Source organism: Aptenodytes forsteri, unplaced genomic scaffold (assembly GCF_000699145.1).
Source record: "Aptenodytes forsteri isolate BGI_AS27 unplaced genomic scaffold, ASM69914v1 Scaffold26, whole genome shotgun sequence".
In the NCBI taxonomy this organism is placed as follows: domain Eukaryota; kingdom Metazoa; phylum Chordata; class Aves; order Sphenisciformes; family Spheniscidae; genus Aptenodytes; species Aptenodytes forsteri.
The window spans coordinates 4,572,383-4,599,525 of NW_008794125.1; the positions used below are offsets into that span (position 1 = coordinate 4,572,383).

At 34.8% G+C, this 27,143-nt stretch overlaps 1 protein-coding gene across 9 annotated transcripts in view; it reads left to right on the forward strand.

The window, feature by feature from the left end:
• Positions 1 to 27,143, forward strand: part of RBFOX1 (RNA binding protein, fox-1 homolog 1) — a 285,633-nt gene that overhangs the window by 22,299 nt on the left and 236,191 nt on the right. The gene's annotated exons all lie outside the window — the stretch shown is intronic.

Below are 27,143 nucleotides of genomic sequence, written 5' to 3' on the forward strand. Positions count from 1 at the left end.
CTGTGTTCTTTCACTGAGTACTTTTTGAATTGGTGACATTTGGTTACGTGGCCTCATTTTCAGGTATGGCGTTCTTTCAAAGTAGAATATATAGTACTAATCTCCAGCTCTCCTGTAATAAATGCTGGACTGCGGACAGGAGATGGCCAGAAGAGAGTGCCTGGGCAAAACTTAATCTTTAATAAGGTGCAGAACTAGTCTATAACTGTCAAGGAATGACAGAAGAGCAGTGCTTTCAGCTTGCCTGCTCGGAATAGAAAATGGGGTCCTCTGACAGGCAAGAAAGGCTACTTTATTCTTTATTGGGTTTGGGGCTATTATTGTGCCTATGTTATTTAGTTATTTGACATTGTGAGTTGTTGGGGCAAAAGGAAGTCCAGTTATTAATGTGAAAACAAAATTTAAAATGGATTTTATGCTGAACCTGCATTGAAACCTCTTTCTCTTACACTTGGAAGCAAAGCCATAGCTGATGCTAAATGGATGCTGTTTGTAATTTAGAAATATAAGGCATTTTTATATTAAAACCAAAAGCAGCTATTGGAGATAAAGAGAAAAACAAGCAGACATTCAATATTTTCCAGCTTCAACTGCATGAAAAAACAATGCACAAGTTGGGTGTTTTAATTCTTCGAACTACTACTTGCCTTCTAGAATTCTTGATAATAGCTTTTTCTGTGTAGTCTGAAGTGTTTTCCCAAGCTTCGGCTAGAAATTTTCTGTAACTGTATTGCCAGCTGTGGTTGTGTGCCACCAGTCATCGGTCTGGGAGTATGCAAAGGGCTCATGAGTAATGCTTTTATCAGACTTGTGACAGATTCAGCTTCTGCTGCCTAAGTTATGTGATTTGGATGCCTTCCATGGTTCAAAGCTCCTTGGCCCATGAAGCAGTGCATGCTGCCATCTTTTTGCAACAGTTTTTTAACAAACTAGACATTTTCAAAACTTGAAGAGTCTTGGGAAAATATTTTTCTCCACTGTTTACAATACAATCATCAAGGTGCTTATATAGAAATACATGGCATTTAATTTGCAGAATATCAGAGACTTCGTAAGATGTGTATTTTTTGGAAGATTTAGGTTTGGTTTTAGACAGACTAGTGAAATCAGGATTATTTAGATTTTTTTTTTTTGTCTGAAGGTTCAGAAATTTTGAGTTTACAAAGATCAATATGTACTTGCATATTAGTAAGTTTAGACAAAATATTTGTCTAGGGATATAAGAATATACATTGTTCAAATATATAGCAAATGTGGGACAGGTATGCTAGCAGATAATATACTGCCAAATTCAGACTTTTCCAAAATATTACAAAACAAAAACACTTCCTTATTTGTTCATTTGTTTTGAGTTCTTAGGTATGTATGCAAGATAATTGCGTAGGAGTCAAAAGTTCTTTAAACTTAAAATGGTGTTGCTTTAAATATTGTCAATTTGTCTTTCTAAAGGTATAATTTAGATAAAATAAAAACTGCCAGTGATGGTGATTTGTGGTGTTTGGGAGGTGTGACCTTTCATTTCAGGTTTGAACAGCACTTTTAAACCTCTGAAAAGACCTGCTAAAATGTAAGGTTTACCCATTGTAGGGGTGAACCAATGGAAAATCACTGGTTTCCTCTAGACTGATTTTTTTGTATGTTGATTTTTCAGCCAAATATAAATTTTGTCTGATTTTTCTTAAATTCGCTCTTTGTATAGTCTCAGATATGCATATGTATAGTCATAAGCATGCTGAGCAAAATGCTGACCAAAATAAAGCTTGCCCAAAACAGCAAACAATTTTACTTCTGCAGAACACCCTACTCCTTTATAATATTTCTTTTAGAGTAGTCACACTCAGAATGTGTAGCTATCTGGGATTCTTTTAAAAGCAGTCTCTAGTAGGAAACTAGTTGCTAGTTTCTAGTCTTTGCATTCATGCTCAGATTTGCAGATTTTCAGCCTACATAACTTTCCAGGAAAATCCATACAGAAAAGGACAGCATCTCACAAGTGACAGATATCCAGAGCACATACATCCATGGTCTGGCTCTGGTATTGCGAAATCATACAAGTGTTGGACACATTTTGGCGCTTTTAAATTCATAGTCATTCTTGTTCTGCAGGAATAACTGGCAAGACTATATGAAATGAAAGCAATTTGCAATAATTCTACTAAAAAGTGAGTAATAGGTACTGTTAAGAAGAGGTGTTTCTATATCCTAGGCAAAAGTAACATTGATGCTCAGTTGTGCTTTACTGGGAAATACTGCGCTACAAGAAAAGGGAGGAACATACAACTTCTGAATCATCTTAAGCTTTAGCTTTTCTTCTTTTTTAGTCTTAAATCACAAATGATAGTTTCAAGTTTTGAAAGAAAAGGCAGATACTGAACAAATCTTTCCAAGCAACAAGTTTTTTAGGAAACTTCCAGATGACTCTGCAAACTTGTTTTTGTGTATTTGCTACATCCATGTTGCTGGGTTTTGTCTTGAAACCTGAAAGATACTGTGAGAAAAGTATCTTGCAAGTGTGGTAAGTTTCTTCTCCAAAGAGTGATTTTGGACATATTGTTGTGTATGTAGTTGTCAGTGGACTTTTCATTGAATTTCATCATCATATTATTCAGTTAGGGTCACAGCAATTTAAGTATGGCACTGCCATTCCAGACAGATGGGCATGGGCAGGCAGCCAAGAATACATGTTAAGGGCAGAAGACTTTTTAGCAGCCTTGTTTGAAAGTGTGAGTATCTCGGCCCACATGTAGCGTAACTGTACATACCTGATCCATTTTTTCCTTGCTTGTGCTGCACTATAAAGGCAATATTTGGTCTTAGAAGAGTCTAGGATAGCCCTCAGATAAAACTCTGCAAAGATCCCTTAGCTTTTCTCATAAGACACTGGTAGTCCCAAAGAAGTCTCCATAGCTCAGCAAAACAGGGAGCCTCTTGTCTGTTTTTTATTTGCCTCAGTTGAGTTTAGTCAATTTACACAAGAAGGTTATTTAAATCAGAATACATAAGATTAATTTTTAAAAAAAGTTTTCCTCAAGGTCGTTAAAAATGAAATATAGCACATTAAACCGTTTTTGGTTTGGTTTTTTTTTTAACGTAGAAATTATAATGATCTTTTTTCTTATTATTTCATAGAGGACAGAAATTCTGTCCACTGATTGACCACTGATTTCTTGTCCTGAATGGGCATTAACATTTCTTAACCCAGCCTCAGTTAAATTTTATTTTCCTTATTCTTTTTTAATGATTACAGTAAGTTGCTTTAAGGGAAACCTTTTAATACTGTGAAACATGGCACAATTTAATAGCATATAAGGGATGTGTGTTTGTGGTCTGAACAAATTACTAGTCAGCTAAGTTTAGCTGAGCAGCAAGGCATGGTTTACATTTTAAATATGTCCCTATTAGTCACAGACACTAAAAGTTTGGTAACAACTACTTTGATCATTTAGTCATTGTGAGGATTATTACTTTATTTGAAAATCAGCCATTTGTATCATGTTGCATTTGTAAATAAAAGTAGTTTAAAGTAATATCTGAAGGTGGGACTACATTGTTAGATTTGCCTATGGCTAAAACTGTGCAAGTACCCTAACACTTACAGATCTAGCTTTTAGATGTCTATATGCTGACTATAAAGTCTTAGCAAAAAAAAAACCCAAAATAACAAAAATTTGTTTAAAATGTTACTGTATTAGCTGTGAGTTTTCTTTCTGTAGAGGCACATATGTAACAGTGCAGTTGCTTTTTTTCCCTTGGTCTCATGCTCGTATATGAGAGTCTGATTCATCCTCAGTCATACTAACTTGAAAACTGTGGGTAAACAAGAGAGTAGAGTTATGCGATTGACTGTACAGTGTAAGGCATGAACTGTGCCTGAAGAAAAGCTTTTAAAGTAATTGTATTACTTCCTCTTACATACACAAGTTGCATTACCTAGAGAATTGTACGTTTTCTTGAGTCCATTCTTCTATCATTTGGTATCTCTTCTCGAGTTTTGTATCTTTCAATATAGTGAAAGTTAAGAGGAGAAAAGAAAATCATGTTTAAGTCTTCCGGTTATTTAAGAGCTTTGGTGATACTATGGCATATCTTACATTACACTGAATTTCATTGTACAATTCAGTTCACAGAAAATTGGATTCTTTGAGCAATTCTTTTTTAACAGTTATTAAAAGACCTGTATCAGTTCCTTTAATAATCTTAAAAGAAAGGGTATAAATACAGAATAAATTCCAGATAAGAGATGTGATTTAAGTGTAGCTCAACTTTTTTCCATAAAATACGTAGGCTAGAAGTCCAGAAGGGGCTACTGTAATCATCAAGTTTGACCTTCAACCTGTAATACCACTATGGAATCCATCTGTTTTGTTCCAGCAGCCACACTGTATTATATATTAAACTTTTTTTATCAGTTGAGTGCTGGAAATGAGGTAATGAACAAATGCTTAATACATGTTTCTTGGTGTCTGCCTTGTGTGCAGGTTTATGTACAAAGAATGCACACTTCATTGAAGTTTGGTGTGATCATATTATTATATTTGTTACACACATTTATTTATGTCTATTGTAACTGGAAAAAATACAAGAACCTATTTTCATGATACGTGATTTCTGTTACAGCTTGACTAAATGGAAGAAATTAATGTTTTGTTAGTGTTGTATCAGCATCCACTTTCATATGTGTTCATATAATTGGACATCTTGTGGTCTAATGTGTACTAATTTGGGTTCTTTAAGCCAGAAAGTACATCATTGTCACTAATGGAGGTGTCATAACGGAGTGTAACACTGAAACGACTGTTACACTGTATTGAGTAGAGTCCACGCAGGAACATTATACAGTTATCTCAACTTAGGTAGTATTTTGCCTGTGATTCACTGCCAGGACTTGTGGCTGGAAACGCACCCTTCCTTCCTGCACCAAACTAAAAACCAAAAGCAAAACGGAAACAAATTGTAGTTTACTTGGGCACAGTTAAGAAGTGGTCTTTGTTTGCATGAGCAGGTTCCCCCCAGTTGAGTTTTGCCATCATTACGTCGCCTTCTTGTTATAAGATTATATTACATGGGATAATACTGGATTTGTTACTAAGTCAAAAGGCTATTCATAGTGCAGAAACTTGTCAGGTTTCCATAATTCACTGATATGCTCAACTAATTCCCTCAAGGTGATCTCATCTTCGTTGTGCCTCTGAGTCCTAAATTTTTGGTTTGATTTCCTGAGGGTTAAAAGTCGTTCTTCCCGCACAGACAAAATGTTTGTGTTGACAAGCGACCTAAGGTAGATTATGTAGGTGATCTGTTTTAAGAAGCAGAATGTATTATTCCTGGGAGAGAGAAACATACTTGTTCTCCAACAGGTTGGTGCAAGTGCTGGGAGTGCAGGTAGAGCTTGCTAAGCTTGTAAGAATTTTTCCCAAAAATTGTTAAACTTTTATTTCTTTGCATTCAAAAAAATGTTGAAAGGGATTTTCTAATTGTCAGATTAATATTTTATACAGTTAAGCCTCTGGATTTTTTGCAAAGATTCATTGTATCCTGTCTTTGTAGCTATCTTGTTCCATTCTCCTCTTAACTCCTGCTATGGGAGGAATTTTAGCCTTGCCTTCCCTTCTGGCACAACACAGAAGTTCAGCTGGTTCTGGCATCATAAAATATACAAACCCAGTGGGGTCTTGGGGACAGAGATGTGAGAATCTCACTTGACTACTGGAGCCTTAAATGAATGGTGAAATTCTGCGCCTTAGGTGGTGGTCAGTACTCGGAGAGGGGAATGGAGCAGTATTAGTAACTGTAGTGTTAGTGCTATATTTGCTTTGTAATGACTCCTGGTCAGGGTTACTTTTCACGCTCTTAACAGACAGAAAGTGAGCCTCTCTCCATAGGTCACTCTTTCTGGCCACCTCTATGTCATTAAGTTCTGAGGGTTGGATACTCTTACACTACATCCTTATCCCTGTGCAGCTCCGTGAGGAAAAGGAGGCTTTTTTTTTACTTTTCTTTTTTTTCTTTCCACACTCTCTTATAGATAACAAGTAAAGCTTTGTTGAGTTAGTGCTCCTAGCAGCACCTGGGGATTAGCGTTATCTCTAGAATTGTAATGTATGGGCCAATATTGTATCACGTCCTCTCTAACGGGTAACTGTAAAGGGAATTCCATCATCCTGTGTACTTTCTAGTGATTTCAGCATTTTTGCTATGAATATCTAAAGCCCGCTGTATTTTCCTTTGGAGGGGGGGAGGAATGAGATGAGGTGAATGAGTGCCTGGAAGAACGTATGTATACAAAACCATAAACATCAGTTTAGTCTTCAGTCTGCGGTTTCATGCAAACCATATAGTAAACAATTATTATACTTAGAAATGAGGCAAAAAGCTTTTTCTATGCTCACTGCTCGTGTTTAAGAATCTTTTAGCTTCATAGCCAGTTCTCAGAATAACTTACTACTTAGTTAATATATTTGACCTAATGACCAAATGTGGCAACTTTATGAATTATGTATCAGACTCTTGAGTACCAAACTGTGTGCTTTGGTTTTATTAAATCATCTCTGATTTGATTATCTTCATTATATCATGCAGCAAGTTCATTTCTTTTGAATGTATTGTTCAGACTTTACAATTAAAAGATGCAAATTAAATTGTATGGTTCCCCTCCTGTCTTCATTGTGATATCGATGAGTAATGTACTGATTTTTGGAATTCCAAGTACTGTTATAATGTAGCTTCCTTATAATCTAACAATAGAAGATCAATGTAATACTTCGTATTATCAGTTTCTGGGCCCTGTGTTATCTGTTCAGAAGAAGCGTATTTCCAGACTCAATAACATCAGCAGCAGTAGTGCATGAGTTGTTTTTATATATTTCAATTTGCCAATTAGTAATACAGTGATGGTTTCCCAAGATGCATAAATCACAACGCTGCCCACTTTCCTAATAGGAATATGACAACTCATTTAATGTAATAACATCATGATATTTTAAAAAAGCTAAAGTTTGGCACTTCTGCCGTTCTGAAGCAAGTATGGGTTTTAGTTTTCAAAATCATCTGGGAGGTGAATGTCTGAGGTTAGTGAGATACAAGTAGGAAACATTGACAAATACATGGAGAGTGAAGACTTTGTATGACTTTTATGTTTCTTGTGCCCCTCAGAGCTCAGTTGTCTGTTATTGTTCAGTCCAAACCATCAACATAAATACTCCAACTGAACCCAAGTACAAGCAGTATTTCTTATATTCTTGTAATTACTGTGAATTTCTGGCTAAAGTGCTATGTGTAAGTCTGTATGGCTGGAAGTGGAAAAGCTCATCTTTTTTGTGATTGACTTGCTCTATTTCAATTTAGGAACTGTTTTCAGCCTGTGTATGGAATCATCCAAACTCTACAATCTAGAATGCTAAATAGCTCCCACATATGCAACAATACTGTTCCAAAAAAAGCAAAATTAAATGATAGATGGCATGTGTTGTTATACTAATGCCTGAGGCTTTTCAGTATGCTACAGCAGAGGGTTTCCCCTTTCTGAGTGTTTGTTTAAAGTAAAATTAAATTTGGTCCATTCATAACTTCTTTATTGTATTAACTGAAAAATATCTCTAATTGCTTTGCAAGACTTTCAATTCTCTGTATTCCTCCTGCTCCCATCTTTGTGTTACCACAATTCCTTTTTTTTTGTGGTTTTGTTTTGGTGTTTTTTGTTCAGTTGTTATAGAGGGTTAATTGCTTGGGCCTTTAGATTCTAGTTTAAACACATTCATATTGCTTGATTGGAATAATATCCCCATTCTTAATAAAGAAAATTCAAATTTACCATGTTCTTGAAAAAGATGGATAAAACATTTTCTTTCTCTTCCTTGTTAAATATGTTCCATACAGCTGTCTTCAGAAATGTACAATTACCATTAAGTAGTTTTCTGGCTGTGAAATGATACTTACTCTATAAAAAGATACTTATTTTTCTTATTTTTACAGGAATAAAATTAGATCCTGACCTTACAATGGCTATGTTTATGATTCAACAGTAAATATTATTGAGGAAGGCATTCCTCCTCTTAATTTTGAGTCAGTCTGGTGAAAGCCTTGATTTAGGACAACAGTACAGGATTTTCTGAGTAACAAAGTAGTTGCTGAAGAGAGAGACAAAATTTGTAACAAACTCTTAAATTAGGTGGGGATAAATGATGAATGGACTTCTGCAATTTGAGTAGTTGTAATTTCATTTGAATCCGTGGAGTTGCACGAGTGTAAATTAAATCTATGTATCCAAGATTACATTCCTGAATACTTAGTTTTCCTTTTTTCTTCTTATTTATCATAGATGTACTCTTGGATAAAGAAGATAAGTTTTATGCTCCATGTATTATTGTCTATTATGCGGGCTAAAATATTACAATTCCTTCTTCAAAGAAAACAATATATTTGAATGAGAACTAATTACCTCTTTGTTTTTTACTCCAAGTGACAAAAGCTAATACATCACACTTAGCCACTATAAGAACTTCATTTCAGTAAACTAATTAAACTAATCCTATCTCTACTCATTATTCTCAGTTCTGCTAAATCTTTTAATGGCACAGATTTATTTCATTACATAAATTATATCATACTTAAAGAAAACAGTTTGCATAATGGTGTATTTGCATTCCCAAATAATATTCTTTGCCTTATTTAGGGTGGTAATTCTTCTTAATTATTACTAATTATCTAGAATGATGTATAGCTTTAAATGTAAGTGCTTGGTGTTCTTGTTAACATATATTAAACAGTGACAGTTCTCCTGTATATAGATAATATAATGTTAGAAAGTTGTGATATTTCCTACAGTTTACAACCTGTAATTTCATAACACAATGGTTGATTAATTTACCAAATTTCCAGGGGAAAAACAGTTGCTTTTTGTTTGTTGGTGATTGTAAAATTAAAAGATCATGTCCTTACTGGACATTTCTTAAGCTACATAATTAAAATGAAAATGTGTACATCACTTTTTCTACTTTAAATTATAAAACCAGCATACGTTGAATGCTAGGAATTTAACAGCAGTGTTGCTGAGAAGCTGTAAAGGAATAATGCATAAGCACCACTTCAGACTAAATTGCTTTCTACTTATAGACATGTAATGCAATTAAATCAAGAAGCTGTAAGCCTCCCAAATCTCCTAAGTTTAGTTTAGGTATTTGTACTTAAGATATCTGCTGCAGAGCTTTCCAAAATGATAAAACAAAGACAATACGGATAATAAATAATTAATCAGAATGAATGTATGGTATGTGATTCATATGAGCTGTACAGAGGATTCATAATTTTATTGATTTGATAAACCACTTAGAACACCATTACTTCTGTGATATAATTTTAATGCCAGTTTTCATACTATTATCTGGACTTTAATTTCTGTCACTGTTAGTAGTTTATGAGAGTGCTGACACTAGGTGAATCATGAGGTTTTTAGGAAATTCACACAGAAAGAGAATGAATTGTGGTTGGTTCTAGCTTAGGATCCTGCATGATTTCTTAAAGAATGAAAGACAGACAGACAGCTGACAGACAATTTGTAAATTGTTTTATCCTAAGTGCTGTGGGTTACGGTCCCTCAGCTCAACACATGTCATGAAAGCTATCTCACTATTATGCTTGCCAAGTCCAATCTGCCAACTTGAATTAATAGAACTGTAATTCATCTTCTAGGTATCAAGCAAGCATCAGTACACACTTGTCAATGACACTTTATCCTGCTTTGCACCTTAGTTGCTTCTTGAATGCAATGACAAGAATTACTTTCATATTTTGCTCATCAATAATAAAAACCTTTCATTCATGTACTAAGTGTACATATATAGGCTGTTGTTTTGGTCAGTTTTCAAGTATTTGTCCCTAATTTGTTACAAAAGTCCATGATAATTTTATTTCTGTAATCAGTGCTGTTCCTTTTCTGACGTATATTAAAAAAAAAGTAAATCAGTGTGCAGATGTTTTTAAATTTGAGTTTCCTTTTATTCATCTAATTTGCAAAGATGTTATCTACAAACAAGTTTCAGATGTGATTAACAGAGGTTAGCATAATGATGTAATCTAGTAATATTTACATTTAAAATGTTAAAACACATTGCACATACAATTTTGAATGCCAGAAATTATTAGGAAGAAGAGGAGAAATGGAGCACATGACACAACTTCTTTTATCCTTCTCTAATATGTCTATCTCCTTAATGTTTTGGAGAATGTCAGGCAAAATTTTTAAGAACAAAGGTAACTGCTCTCAATAACAGTTCTTATTAACTTGATTCAAAATACGGTATGAACCATTCACTCTTAGAAACTAGGGTAAAATGACTAACTTTTCTTGTGAAGAATATCTAGATTTCAATAGTATTTTAAAAAAATAGAGGATTATAAATAGTCCAAAACCAATAAGGAAATATTGTGTGTAATATTTTTACTTAGCTTCTTAAAATAATAATGCATTGCAGTGACAAAGGTTTTTAATAAGGGAAAAGTTATAGGTTATAGAGCTTTTCACCTTCTTTGTGGTTCTTCAGATTTAAGCTCCATCAATAGTGATTGAAAATTGGTAGCGCTGATGCACACTCAGTGACCTCTATGCAGTAAGCTTGCTTTTCATGCAAAAGATCCTGGTGACTGGCGTCTAAAAAGCTGTCATAGCATGTAGCAATCTTCTAGTGTGGCAGGACACTCAAAAGATTCAATGGGTCTGGAAACCAAACTATGGACCTTTGCGTGGGTATTCTGGTCTGGTCAGACTTAGGAGCTTACTAATGTGTATGAAAAAGCCTGTGATCCCACTCAAGTTGTACGTATTTGGAAAATACCTGTGAAAACTTCTTCAAATTGTCCTGTGATTTTAAGTGCTTACCAGGTGTTCTGGATGTTACTATGAGTTTATGTCTTATTCATGCAAACTGCTGAGCAATGCTGTGAGAAGTGGAGTTGAGGCTACTTCTGTTGAAATCAGAGCAGAATGGAAGGTACACAGAACTGGCTAAAAATGAGGCTGTAGAGGTTGGAGTGAAAAATGCGTAAGTAGACTTGGAGCTGGTAAGTGCTCAGAAGATCAGTGAAAAATGTAGTTTTCATGAAGGTCTGGAATCTCAGTTTTGGTGGCTATCTCAGTGGTACTCTATTTTGCTAAAGTGGCTAGCAAGTAAGATTTAAAAAAACAAAACCAACACCTACTAAAAAAACCCCCCAAAACTATGAATGGCATATGGGGTATGATAAATAAGGTGTTAGGAGAATATCAGCCTTGTCATCATGAAGTAACCTGTTTTATCAACACAAGATGTAAGCAGAGAGAAAGGGAATTTCTACTGTGAAATATTTGGTATTTGTCTCCTGAGTATCTTTATTTACTGTTTATGTATTTTTCTCAGGGTCTTTTGTGTTATGGAACCACATTGCTCAGTGTTAGTTATCATTATCAATAAAATAAATTCCAAACTTCAGTTGCTAGATATGATAATACCTAATAAAATCAGTTGTACTCTTCAAAGTATGCTGTGCCTGAGTGAAATATGAAGTGTGTATATAGCTTCAGTATGCATGCCTAGCTTTTGGCAGTCAGCTATGTATTTTACTTGATGGATGTATGTAATTACTTATATTTTTCATAGATCTGTGTATTTGATAAGTCATCTATGAGATTACGTAGTACCTTTAGGTGGCAAGTTTATCTGATAATCTTTTTAAATTTCAAATTCTAGTGTTAAAATTTCTTGAAGTACCTTGTACATACATATGTATTTATGTCTATTTGTTCTGAACTTACCTGTATAATTTTTACATTAAGAAATACATGTGTGTTTATGTAGTATAAAGTATACATAATTTATGGTTATAGAATTTTTTACACTAAGCTTGTTCAGTGATACTCTCTTTTTATTTCTATTTGCGCTAATTATTGAGTGCGAACCTGTAAAACACGCCTGTAAACAAAGAATTATTTTGGAAATAGAAGAAAATAAAATTTTTTACTTATGTTTTTCTTTCAGGAACATCTTATTTAACAATGAGTCTTTTCTTACCCTCTTTTACAGTTTACAGTAACTTGCATACTTATAGTACTTACATTAATTGGCATGTAAGGCACACCAGTTAAACAGACTCATACATATCCTTCCCGAATAATGCAGTAAGCTAAATGTTTTTGAAATTTAATGTGGTTTCATATTGGTAAATGAGATGTATTTGTGGATCATGTTGCTCTTATATTAGCTATGTTTAATGATAAATTTATGATAAGTACCTCATTTATCATAAGGTCAAAAGATCTACACGCAATATAAGTATTTCATGGAACTGCCAGAAACTTAAAACTGTTAAGGTGATGAAAATCACTTTGAATTTTTGGAAAGAGTTGGTAGACTACAAACTTCATGTCAATTTGGTCTTCAGTTCTAGTAGTGTGGTATTTCAACAAGGGACAACATTTTATACAGTCTGAAGATCAGATCTTTCACTTTTGTAAGTCGTTACAGCTCAACTGAAGTTACTCCTCTTGAGGACCAGACCTCAAGTGCTAAATATACCAATTCTATCTTTTGCTAGGCAAAGAAGATGATGACAGTATATTCCCATGCACTCACAGCAGCAGTTTCATATATTTGATGAGCTCACATTCACAAGACATCACCATATCCTGTAGTATACAGCCAGGTGGACCAGACATAACATAGTCCATAGTGAGTAAATAGTCCTACCTTATATTAAGCTATATATCCATTACTTTCTAGAACTGTGATGACTGGCTGTTGGTGTTGGGGTGGGGGTATAGCATTAGGAAATCTTCCTGACTGATTAATCCAATAAAATGCTTTCTTTTTTTGTCATGTTCTTCTCCTATCCTACCCTATGTTCTGACAATTTCATCCTAAAGTGGCCACCTCTAACAAAGACACCATTACTATAATGTGCATTGTAGCATGTTGTAAAATGGCAAAAAGTCTAAAGAAACTCCAGTGTATTCATTAAAAAATAATTTGTCTATAATTACTGCTGGTCATGATAATAAATAGAGAGATATTTAGAAAGAAAATTAGCCAAAGTGAGCAAATAGCTCTCCAGACATAACATATGGGTATGAACAAATGTTTAAAAAAATATTTTCAAACTCTTTAAGCAGTCTTTACATGCTATAATCACAGAACCTGTTGTTAAAATGACAGGTATTTATTGTTGTGTTTATTTCTTGTTACCAGCATAATACTTAAAATTCTAAAATTATAATATTTAGAATATTGAAAACAAAGGCTGATCATACTGATAAAACTAATCTGTAACAAATTTGTACATTTAAAAGCTGCTGGTTTTGCATGAACAGGCCATATAGTCTAATTTCAAGTCTAGACTATTGGCCTAGTTTTTCTGTGCTTGACTCCACATTACCTGTATTCAAGGAGTTTGCAGCTCAGGTGTTACTGGTCAATACTATAATAGCGTCAAAACATCAAAACTAATATTATGAATTATATATCCCAAACTCAAACACACAACTAGTTTAAAGTCTAATGGTATATACAAGACTTATAAGTACATGTAATGTCTTCAATTAACCAGATGGTGCAGTTGGATCATGACAGGTGGACACAAAGTGGAATAGGTGCAGATAAAAGCTAGTAGGATGAGGGGAATGGAGAACTAATCATGTTAGAAAAGAGGCAGGCATGTTTAGTCAAGCAAAGAAAAGGGCTGAGGAGAGGATATCGCTACTCTCTATGAATGCTTTGGAGTAAATGACGGGGATATGGACAGCATTTTAAGCTAAAAGGCACAAAGACAAATAGGTATATGCTCTCTGTAATAATTTACAGAGAGATATAAAAGAACCTTTAAATAGTCACATCAGGGAGTTTCTGAAACAGGATTCCAGTTTGAGCATGGGCTGGGGGAGGTCAAACAGTTACCAAATTTTAAGACAGAGTTTCTTCAGTTTCTCAACAAAAATTACATCATATGGCTTCCTAGCAGGTGACTGTACTCACTGACTCAGGAGTTATCTTGCAGTTCTGCTTTCTTTCCAAGAAAAGTCAGTCATAGATGCTCTGGCATTTTCAACTGCCAAAATCCCTGCAGTTGATAGGATTAACCTGCTAAATTGGTCCATGAATAATAGGAAATCTGTGTATTCTCATCCACATTCAGTAATTCACACGTTACTACTATATTTGGTGATAGTGCTACTTTTCCTAAACCTTGTCTTTTATACATGGAAACCACAGAAAATTCTTACTTTGAAATTTGTGATGTTTGGACAATCGGTTGCTCCCACTGAGAGTCTCTTTGTCTTCATAGAGTCTTCAGGGGCACGCCAGTCTGTTCTGTGATGCTGATTGTAAGTTCTGGCGTTCTATATAAATTTAAATAGCCCATCTTATTATGTGATAAAGGAATTATGGTTTGTATCAGTATAAAAGAAAATGAAGTGTAGACTGTATCAAGTTATCTTATTTCAGGGGAAGGTTAATTGAAAATGCAGCTCACACAGTGTGTGATGAGGTGGAAAAAAATAACAGAAGTGACCACAGTCAATGCATGCAGCCCACATGCTTACCATTTTTCCATTTTCTTTAAGCATTTATGGACAATTGAACTGACACAGTGTGCAGCAAATGGATAGTTTCCACATCTTTCTGTGCATGCTGTCAAATTCATGTATTTTTAAAATTATTAATAGTAAGTGCGGAGAAAGAAAAAATTATGTTTTGAAACTATACTAAATGTCAAATGTAGTAACTACACTGTGGCTGAAGACATAGTTCTGATGCTTGCAGAATCAACTACTTAATTAAATTTTTCACTTGTAAAATCTTACTTGTAATTTACTTTTCAAGAACACATTTTGTGCAAAATCTAATTTCGGAGTTAAAATTTCAGTGAAGGGATGCCTCAATGCTTCTTTTGTCAGTGGAGTTAAATCTTGTACAGCTGTGTGTTTACACTTTTAATGCATGCATCATTAAATTAATACTATTTTCAAAGATTAATGACAGCACAGTACCTGCACTAAAAATTAAACAGCTCCAGGCCAAATAGAACTCTTTTGGTTCTGTGTATGTAGACATTGTCATTACTGCCATGAGGAATAAATTAGGATAAAATCCAACTTCACTCTGTGTGATCTTCAAGGTTCTGTGGGACATCTGATAATATTCCTTCACAGAAGTCTCTTCATGGTTTTAAGTAAGGTTCTAGTGAGTAAGAACTCCAGGACTTAGCCTTCTGTAAATACATATTCATATCCTTATGAGTATTATTTTCAGGGTGCCTGAAGTTATCTTATATGCCAGATCCTCTCCCAATTTCATTTTACACATAGCTGTCTACGTAATCGTCGTTGTTGTTCCGGCTGCACTAGCTTACACCTTCTTATATATTCTCTTTATATTTTTATTGAGAATCATCACTAAACCAAAAAGAAAATTGTCCTTTCCTTTTCAGAGTAGGTAGAAATATTTTTATTCCACTCTTAAATAGTCATATTTTCCCGCCTTGCCTTTTTAAACATTTATTCATGTTAAGCAATCAGCTACATAAGCATTTTAAAATGTCACCCAAGTTACTTAATGTACTTACAAAGTATACCTTGACGATTCATATGAACGGAAAGTATTCTATCCGTATTTTCATTATTATATCTGGATATATGCTTATTATAGAAGTGAGGTGAGGAGCCATTTGCATGTGTGCATGGATTGATATGTATGTAGGGATACAAACAAAAGGTTGAAATACAGGTAGGAGAATGTGCAGGAAATAATATTTGCTCTTTTTCTGGCCTTTTCAAATTAAGAAAATGTGCCGGTATTTTGGGTGATTCTGTGGTATCAGCTCAGTTCAACCACTTTAAAGACTTAATTTAAAAAGCAAAATTAATTTTAAAAACCCAACAAATGTCTATGGATGATATCACAAACTGCAGAACTGTGAAAGGATGGGTAGTAAGGAAAGATTGTAATAAGAAAAAAGTGTAGTAGAATTAGTAACAAGCAGTTTGGTCTGTGCTGGTGGTTATCTTAGCTGAATGTTAGATGCTGGTAGAATACATCATCTTGGACAAGAAATAAAGTCTTCAATGTTTTGCTCATTGAATGACTTCCTGCAGCTGATTAGTCCAACTGCATTCTTTCTGGAGGAAACACTCTGCCTTTCGCTTTCTTTTAGTGTTGTCTTTTGAACTGTTGTGTGTAGGTGTGCCTTTTGCAGAATATATTTGAATCTGAGGCAGTTATAGTCTAGTGATAAGTGAAATAATCCATGTTTCTGCATTTAACCAGCATTTAACTGAATACTATTGGGTTCCCAGATAAATATGTGTAAAATGATTGTTACTTCATCTCTGATCACAATGTTTTGGTTAATCTTGACTTTCCCTTGGGTAGTCATGCAGAATTTGCCATGTGGTGCAGCAGCCAAGTAAGCATTTAAGATTTTCATTGTTAAGCTCAGTTAAAGTATAAATTCAGGTTTTAGTAAATGGCTTTTTGGGTAAATCAGCATGTAATATTATCCACTGTAATATCACAATTTTTTTGAGAAATACATCCCTCAGTTAAAAAGGCTGCGTAGCCCATTCAGTCTTTTTATAACCAACATAAGACACATGGAAGTAAAATAAAGTAACCTCTCACAGCAGAGGAACAAACTGACCTTTTAGCCATATAAAGTTGGATCAGATTCCTGGACTAACAGAGGAGTACGAAAAATGCTAAGATGGTCTAGCATCTCTTGAGAGTTGGGAGAGAGCATATAACTGCAGGTAAAGTGGTCAGTAAAATGCATGTTGCAGAAAGATTGAATTTGATATCATACATGATGACAAATGACAAATACATGGATGCCTTTATAGTATTAGTATAACAGTACTGTATATTATAACTTAATTTTTAAACTTATTTATGACGTTTAGTTGTGATTGAAAAGTAAGGATGTGAGATAGGATTAAAAAGAATCTCAAAGAAATGCACAATTAATTTCAAATCCTTTTAAACTCCATTAAGACATAACAGAGTGAAAGTTCTGAATGAAGGATTATATAGCAGGATTTCAAAATGGCGGTGCCTCTTTCTCATACCTAGTTAATTTAGCATTATTGCATAAGAAGAAATCAGATGTGTATTTTCTGAGCACTCTTTTGTCTATCAGGCTGAAGTAAAGATTTGCTATCAAATAGATGAATTATAATTTCCATTACCTAAAAGAAAAAAAAAAGTAGAACTTTGCAATCAGTGGTGCTGTCCATTTAACTTCTGACAAGCCTCTTGCCACTGGACCCTCTAGTTTTTTGAAATTTCTGAGAAGGTAGAGACCAAAGCCACAGTACTGTAATAATGGAAAATTCGTTTTATTGTGTGGTGCTTAAGACCATCGCCACGTTTTCCCTAACTCACACTTATGGAAATTTTGCAGTGTTAACACAAATTCAGCACGTATGTGTAATGTGGTCACTGTGTCTTAGAATATCAAGCTGAATGAAATCAGTGGTATATATCGCTGACTATATGGAAAATACGTATGTACCAGTTGAAATTAACATTAGATTGTCATGTAATGTCTTTCCAGTTAATTCTGAAGGATTATTTTAATTTTGGTTTATTTTCTGGTTTTGATATTTTAATACAATGCACCTTTCGCCTCCAACCACAGCTTTTCCTACCAGTGCCACCTGAAATCTGTAATTTCATTTGTTTTCTGATAAAACTGATACTGAATTTTAAAAGTATTAGCTATAAATTCTTATGCTTGCATAAATTGTGGTGCCCAATGAAAGAACCAAATATTAGAGAACTCAAGAATGGCAGTACAGTTCTAATTACTTCTGTAATTTTTCTAAACTCGGTGCAAAATAAATTACTACTTACAAAAAATATTAGTGCAGAGAAAATGTACAGAGAAAATACAGTGTGGGCAAATGTTTTGCTGCTTTCCCCGAAGTATTCAGGTGACCTTATTCTGTAACAACATGAAACAATGATGTTGGGATAAGAAGGTCATTCAGACATCAAGCAAAAATCAGTCTTTGTCCTTTGCCATAGAGATTTCCAAGTATATATCAACTACTCTAGATAGGAATTCCACAACTGATTTGATGTGTATGATATGTAGAGAAAATCCTAGTAGATTTTCATTCCTGGAGATATAAATAATTAGATAGTTATGTAGTAAGGTGATAATCGAAGCCATTTTTGCAAAGCACACGCCTTAGAGTATGATTTTTGTCAACAAAATCTATTGTTATTAACAGGGATTTTCACATATACATATACTTGTTGGGATATTACAAAGAGTTGCAGGTACAAAATGAAGCTATTGATCAGAACTGAAAAACGTAGAACAAAGAGCTGGTTAGCCCCCCCCCCCCCCCCGCCTTGGGTCTATCTGTAAGTAAAAGTGCAAAGTGCAGTGCTGACTCCTGCATACTGCTGATTGCAGATTTTTTTGACAGCAAAGACCTGACTCTTCCCTAATCCATGTAGCTGCATTGTACAAATTACAAAGCTTATGTGACAGACCTGTTCTGTATTCCAAGAACTGCAACATACCTGTCATCAGATAGAAGCAAGAATGCACAAGTCATCACTTTACTTTGGAAGCAGAACAGATGATTGAAATTATTTCTTACTACTAACTAATTCCCCTTTTAGTAGAGATAAGCTGCTTTGTTCAGCTGTAAATGAAACATTAGGGTATTAGCTGTCAAGCCAGAAGTATTGGAGAAGCTAAGATTTTATCAGCTGTAGTAACATTTTGGGCAATAAATTGTTTTGTTGGGCAGAATACTAATCTCCAGAGGTACAAAGAAACAAAGCTCATTAAGGTAAACGCTTAAAGCGTGCACAACAAAAGCAAAGACAAAGGCTTATTACCTTTGTTTTGGGGATAGATAAAACATTTGCACTTTTTCATCTCTGTGTAGCATTGAAGAATTGTGTGGTGCTGTTATTAAAAAGATGCATTTGTAGACTTGCAGAATGCTTTCTGAATATATCCAAGGGACACATGCATTTCTGAAGTATCAACAGAGAGCTGTAGTAAGTGATGGCTTTTTGGAAATAGTTTTGTTTCCCTCTGGGTAAAATTAGGTATCTGCACATTGTCCTGTACTTAGTATTCATCAGATTAATAGACTAGCAATATTAAATGAACGTTTGAAATAGAGAAGAAAAAATGCCTGAGTTACACTAAATATTTTTACCAGTTTGTATACCTAAATTAAATTCATAAGGGTTTGTAGTATAAAGCAGTAAGATGATGGGAGCAGAGGAACGGTGTTGCCGTTAGGGACTGCAGCTAAAGAAAAACATATTTGGAATGTGATGAAGGAATTACAGCTCTGTAAACTGTAAAGGATGGACATAAACTTGCTATCAGAAACAATTAAATAGGGAGTAAGTAAAACAGGTCGAAGGAATCTGTATGTGTGAGCTAAAAGCCAGAGTACAGCCTGCAAGTAGCCAGAGGCAGATACTGTTTTCCATCATTACTTGTTTGAAGTAGCATTTTAGAAAACTGTAATATAGAAGTTTAATACATAATACAAAGAGCAGAAACGTGCTGAAAAATTGCACAGAAGATTCTGCTAATAGCTGACACAAGTGTCTTCAAAATTTTCTCTGGGCAACATCTAGGATTTTGAAACACTAAAAGAGCGACATCTTTGCAGTCTATCCTGTAATCTACAAAAGAGTCAAAAAAAGATGCTTTGGAAAGGATCAAGCAAAAATGAATAAAGTAGAAGGCAGTTGACCAAAACACGGGTTCTTTAGTAATGGCTTTCAGTAGATAGGAAACCACAGACAGCTTTTGGGGTGAAATCCTATATAGATAACAACAAAAAGTACTGAAGTCTGCTAGTTGTGTTTTAACAAACACACAGTTTTGTTTAAGTACTGCTGTTGGTCACTGGATCATTGTTCCGTGATGGAGAAATCTTTTCTGATCTGCAACTTTGTTTTCCTTCTCTATGAATCAGAGATTATAATATTTGCCCACCAGTGTAATCTACTTGATTTTATGGGAATAAATACAATAATAGTCAGCTTTGTTTGTTATTGGCTAATACTGAAATTAATGACGTTGTCATTTCTTCATTTGGGTCAATTGTGCTCATCTGAGGGACAAAGTATTAAGGTTTGGTGGGGGAGATTCAGTGATACTTTATTTTACTGTCTTAGGTTATGTTGTTAGCTATACAGAATATTAATATTTTACACAAGTGCTTTATATGCACCCCCCAACTGTAAAAGAATATAAACTTGATTTTAAAATTCACATTTAATCTGAAGAATTCAGATTTTAAGAATATAAATCTGCTGTATGCTGGCGTGTTCCTTGTTCAGTCCTAGTTTTACTGTCGTGACCTGGAACAGCAGGAACCTTTAGGCTGTTGTTTTACTCCAAATATTGCATCAAATCAAATGCAGCCTAGCTTTATTTTGGCACTTACTGAAGGGCTGCTTTCTAATCTGAAAATAGTGCCAAGTCAGAATTCTTGTACAGTTGCTGAAGTTGCATAGGAACATGAGAAGTCCAAATGCAAACTATCAGAAGACCAAAGTATCAGGACTTCTGGCTTGTAGTATGAGCTTTACTATGCTTTCCTTATATTTGGGGAAATCTGTTTTCTTAGATGTCTCAGCAGTTGGATTCCAGATTTTAGACACAGAGGCATCGTTTTAAGAGATGTTGTATGCTTCAGAAAACCTAATCAATCTGCAGAAATTTAAGTAATCTTTGAAAATGCTGATTTCAACTTATCCTTTTTTTTTTTCCTTTATTTGTAAAATAGCATTAATAGAGAGAATGTACTGTGTAAGAGTAACGTATTATTGCTGGTTTTATTAAAATAAGGTTGGAATCTTTTGCATTGTGGACTCATCCCCAGGGTACTCTCAGTCACAGTTATACATGAGCTAAATTTCATCTCATTAAGAGAAAAAAATTTCCCAATTTGTCAATTATCATGATCAGCAAATGAACAAGAGCTTGACTATAATCTTCTAAAACACATTGAGTGGCATTTAAGTGCTATGGACTACAACACCACACTCTGAATTTGTCAAAGCCAAGCTGTGGTATACAAGTCCAAAGTGTTAATGGAACAGTAACTTGAAGATTCATTCACATTATGGGTCAAATCGAGTAATTTATATTAGTTGAGCAAGTTGGTGTTTCTTTATTTTATAAATCATTTTCCTAAGCAGCTTGTTTTCAGAGTTATATATCAGTATTGAAAAGGCCTATCATGAAGATGAGTTAATAGAGCTATTGTTAAGAAGCCAGTAAATCACAAGTTGATTACTTGCAGTAATTTAGGTATTTCAAGTATTTGGGATTTCAGTTATTGTTATATTTTGATGTTCATTCTCTTTTTGTTAATATTAAACAAATATATATGTATGAATAACTATATAGTTACTTTACTCTTAGGGGAAGCAATCATGTAGCCTGAATAGAAGCCTTGAGCTTCTGAAGCTAGGTAGATGTAGGCAGGATGACAAGGCAGATGTGCAGACATCTAGAAAATACTTGAGAATTTCCTCACTCTGCCTATCAGCGAGTTGGAAACTGTTTTTCTGTGAGCATAGGCTGTGGAAACCATAGATTTCAATGGCTTCTGTTTTTGCAGTTACTAAGCTGAATTAATTCTTGACACGACATTATGAAAGCCAGCATAGTAGACCTACACTGGGCTACAAGCCTTGTCCTTTATTTTCATGTGAACTGGAGAACAGAAATTCCAAGTCTGTATGAAATCCATAGGTTAAGAAGATTCCCTCCTGGATTACTTCATATTAAACAGTATTTCTAGAGTCACAGAACACTTCTTTTGAATGTATTTAAAAGACAGTAGTAGAAATTTGCTATGTCCTAGATTCATTCTGTGTGTTCCTGATGACATAGTTATTTTATCCAGGATGCTTTTAGGGCTGTAGCAGTTCAAGAGTTAATTGGATGAAGACAGAAGTGTATTGGAAGCAGACGTTAGTAGCATATGAAATACACATTTCAACTTGGACCATAAACATGTTCCTGATTCTGAAACATAAGGTGAAAGGGTCTACTCTAATTTTTAACCGGTATTCTAAAGTAATTTTAATCGTGCTTTTGTCTTGTTTCAAAGCATAAATTTAGTTTTAAATACACACTTCTTCTGGAATGATGATTGACAATTACTGAAATATTCAGAGACCTGGATTGTTTCGCATATTTAAAGGTGGCTTGTTTTTATCTGACATCTGGTTAAGCTCTGGGTATGTTACTGCTATGAATCACCAGGAAATAAAACAAAAAAAATCAGCTGAAATATTTTCTTTGTTCTTTTTTACTTTTGGAGCTCATGGAGCAGCTCGAAAGTGGATAGAGCTCTGAAAAAAACAAAGTTTGTGTGTGTTATTAAAGTGGAGGAGGAGAGTTTTCTGTGAATATCAAGTTCCAGAATCTGTGAATTTTGACAGCAAATATACGGGGTATGGTTTGATGATCCAGGAAGTCTGGCTCTTAGGATTTTTAGTACTGCATCAGAAATGCTATGCTAACATGGTACAAGGTGCTGATGTGATAGAATCTTTGACAGGCCCACTTTGTACTGACAGGTGTAACCCAAATCAGGCATTCTCTTACTGTGTCACTCTAACTTTATGCAAGATTAGGTATTTCTGTCTTCTCCCAGCTTTCGTAAAGCCAGCACAAAACCCCTCTGAACCATGTGTTCTAGTTTATTGGGTAGAAATATGACTGTACCTAATTTGCTAATATTTGTACTGCAGGTAATCCAACAATGTACAGATCTGGTAGCAGTGGTAGGAGAATCGTAACAGCCGAAGAGACAGCCAGGAAATCTCTGAGGATGTATGCTTTTGCCAACAGTTTAAACTGACGAGAGAGAGCACCACCGCTATAAAAGAAGCAGTAATGCTTCAGCCAGCTTGCTTTCCAATACCCTCTTTCCTGGGCTGGGAGGGGCGGCTGCATAGTAGTCTTACAGAGGATTAGGTCAGGGACTGACTTCCTGAAATGCAGCTGCACTGGCTGAACATGGTCCAGCAGACTATGGCATAAAATGCCAATAATGTTACTATGTAATGTTACTATGAAATGCCAGTAATGTTGGTACTTTCATGAAGTGATGCACAGAGAACATGAAAAAATAACATCCGGCTGACCACTTAGTCAAGCTATAACGCATGTGGTTAAAGAAAAATATGTATTTTGGACCTTTGTGAAATGAGACTCAGAAACTGAAGAAGCCAAATGTATCTTCGTATGTATCTTTACTGGCAAGAAGTAGTATCTTAAATTTGTGATTTCTGGAACTGTACTAATTTTTGACATTGATCAGAATAAGTCAATCAAAACTAATGTGAGTACAGTGTAGAATTTGGCACTTGAGTATGCTGGAAAGGGTTACAGTACGAGGCTAGAATTTTCTGTTTAGTACATCAGTGCAGTTGCCTTTTGTCTGAACAGTAAGAAAGGGAGAGATAAAAGTTAGTAATATTATACACCTAAACTGTCAGAAAACTCCTTGAAGTGGTAGAAACTTTTAAAATCTCTGTACAAAATAGTCAATGAATACCTTACACTGTTTCATAAATTTGCTTAATGCAATATTTACTGATAGTGTCAAGTGTTTTATACCCACTCACCTCTGTATTTTAATTTGTATAATGGTTCTTTTTAATGTCAACCCTTTGTCAAGCCTTAACTGCTTGGGTTTATATCTCAAGGCAGCAATGATAACTGAAGAAAACAGTATACTTAGCTGAGAAATCATACTTTGGTTGCTGCTGGGGCCAGGTATTGCAGATTGTTCTTGGATCTTGCAGATTTGATACTCTATAATCCACTGGCATACTTTCAGTGCCAAACTTAAAAGGAGTTTTTCAAGTCCACTATAGTCGTCTGTGTTCCTTATCCATTTGCATCCTTTGCAAAATATTCATTTCAATGAAAATCTCATGATCTTTCCTATGTCAGTGTTTTTTTCATTTGTACTCTGGTTTAGAGACCTAACTTTGCTAGCCAGGAAAGAGAAAAATGGAGGGGTAGTACTGAAAAAAACGTGATGTTGTTCTATTCATATGGCTTCTGGATAAATCCTTGAATTACTGTATTGAAGATACTTGAAATTTTACAGTCTTTGCTGACAGGAAAACTAGGAGAATCTATCAGCAGTGCACAGTGGATGGGCCACATTCCTCAAATAATCCAGTCAATTAAAAATTGATTTTTGTTCTAGGCAGCATGGTGGTAATGTAGTGGGGAGACAGTGTATGCATTACCAACAGAGCTCACATCAGTTAAGTGATATTTAGGTGATCTTCTGTCATGGGAGAAAGCAGTGCAGTTGATGATCTTTGCTACTGAAGAAGCTAAATTGAAGTGTCAGATACCAGAATTGCATTTTATTTCTAATATGTTGGCCTGCCAGCCTGGGAGAAGCTATGTGAAGTCTGTGAATACAAAGGGACAAAAGTGCTAAATCTAGCAGAAACTGAATGGTTTGGGGAAGATTAAACTATAACATGGCTTTTAGAGCCTTCAAGTAAATGCATTTAAAGAAATTGAATCTTGAACTCCAGTTGCTGGACCTTTTGTCTACTACCTTTCTCCCTTTTCCCTGACAGCAAATCTAAAGTAAACGAAAGATATGCATGATCTAAATTGCACCAATCTTGTTTCTTGAAAGAAAAAGAGGTTATAATGCCACTGAAAAGTTAGAAAAAAGCTTTTCTTAAGGTAGTTGAACTGAGAGCAAAAAAAGCCTAAAACTGTTAATTAAAAATTTTATTTACCCTAGATTTGCAAGATGCTGAGTTACGGAATGTAAAGAGGTATTTTTTTCTAATATGGCAATGTGGAAACATGCAGTCATGCAGATTGGACTGTATCCTCAATACATATTGTGAGCCTGTGCAGTGGTTATTTTGGAGAGACACACAGTACCAGCTCACAAATCTGAAATTAGTCTGGTCTTGTCTTGATTCATTAAAGCATCTAATGTTAATGATAGCTTTGCAAACTTTCCAACAGAATAGAAAACATGCAAAAAGGTTTATCTGAGGTTCTTGGTAACGACAGGATGCTGAAGTCACATCTACTTTTGGTTATGAGACATCACAGTCAAACACCATGACACTAAAGGTGTAATTTTTTTTTTTTTAACAGGATGCAGGTTTTTCCCTTCGTTTTCTGTCAAAAGCAGTTGTAGGATGTCCTGGTGCGTCTGTAAATATAAATGCTTCACCTGAAAGGTGGTGGCATTTAAGTGGTGGGTTAAGTGATACACGTTAAACCCTTTGTCAGACCTCTCAGAGGTTTTGTGAGGTTCAGTTTCTTAATGTCTGTGAAGTAATTTATAATGCTCAGGTGAAAGGCACTGGAGAAAATATAAGTGGTCCTGTTGTTTAAAGTTTAGATCCTAAAGTTTAGATCCTAATTTTAAATGGACAGTGTTATGTCTATGCTTGCCAGAAAACTCTGTGTCACGGTAATACTTTAGTAACCTATTGCCATACATCCCACATCTTGGATTAGCTTTCAGCATACGGTATTACCTGTTCGTAAAATGAATATATCAAAGATAGACTGGAATGATGAGCAATGGTCTGCAAGGTATTTTAGAACATGTGGTTGTAAAGTAACTCCTGCTGTATTTCTGAATGCTGCTTGACAAGAATGTTTGACATCTCAAAGCCAAATTACAAAGGGGACAGTGCTTTTATAAACGTAAGAATCCAAAATTGTTTTCAATAGAAGAGACTGGTACAAAAAGTATGAATATTGGTCATCAGTACAATTACTACTTAACATCATGTTTTGTTTTAACATAAATTTTAATAAGTTGAAAGTCTTCTGTAAAAGATGATCTCACCTATGTCAGTAGTTTTCTTCATTAATTTATTCTGAGACTGTATAAAGAGAAAATAAATCGCAAATGCTTTTTAAAAGTTATTATTGGGGTAAAATGCTGCTGGGTTTCAGTGCTGGGGGGGGAGGGGGAGAAAAGATGTTTCTGGGCTTCAAAACTCTTCAGCATAATTTGAATACAAGTGGCTAACTGTGATAAGTATGTTAGGCTCCCTTCTGTTAATTAAAGTATTTCAAATGAGACTAATTTGACAGCCACTGGCTCATATTATGCTAAATACTTCCTATAGTATTACTTTGAGGAGAAGTCCCCTTCCCCCCCCCATGTGAATACTTTTTGATAGGACATTATAATTTTGGAAGCTGTGCACCACAAGCAGATAATATCTAATTACCTACTAGTTCTCTGTTTAGTTTGAATGATTGCTCTCTGCTAATGACTAAATTGAAAAGGTTTTACCAGTCATTGACAGAGCCAAGTACAAAATGTGGTCAGATACTTTCTCTAAAATGTCTTTAAAAACATGTGTGTTATTTCATTGTATTTTTTTGTTTAGAGATGTCAGTTTACTTGATCTGTTGCTGTGAGTGAGAGTTAATTTATTGTAAATATGAAACCTTATCATTCCTCCAGGTTGTATTAAATGGATGGCATTTTTTGATTTTATTTACTGTTCTTTTTTCACTAAAATAGTGCAAAACAGGCTGCATACTAATCTCAAGACTAAAGCTAGATATTGTATTTATCATAATATGGTATTTGATATTACAAAAATACCCACTGATGTTTTGTAAAATACAAGAAATTATTTTCATGTTAACTTGAAGTTTGTGCTTTGTGAATAGTTTAAGAAGTAACTTCATCAGAAGTATTTATAGAAGAAGTACTAGAGTTGTAGTAATTTTTCTTTTACGTTATTATTGTAGTTTTATCCAAATTCCACCAGGTGCTGCCAAAGAACATACAGCCAAAGCAAAGTTTACAGCTTAAGTGGAAGTTGCTTAGAACATGTGTGCACGCTTTCATGAATACAGCCATTAAAACCTTTTTCAGAAGCAGAAGCATCTTCCCTACATGTTTAAGAGCATACCTCTTTTCTTTGTAACTAAGCACTAGGAATCAAACAATTTGATACAGAGTGACATCATTTATGGGTATCATGTTCTTAAAAATGCACTTTTTCTTATGACACAAAGATATTCATTAACTGGTGCCGTGGTTTAACGCCAGCCAGCAACTAAGCCCCACCCAGCCGCTC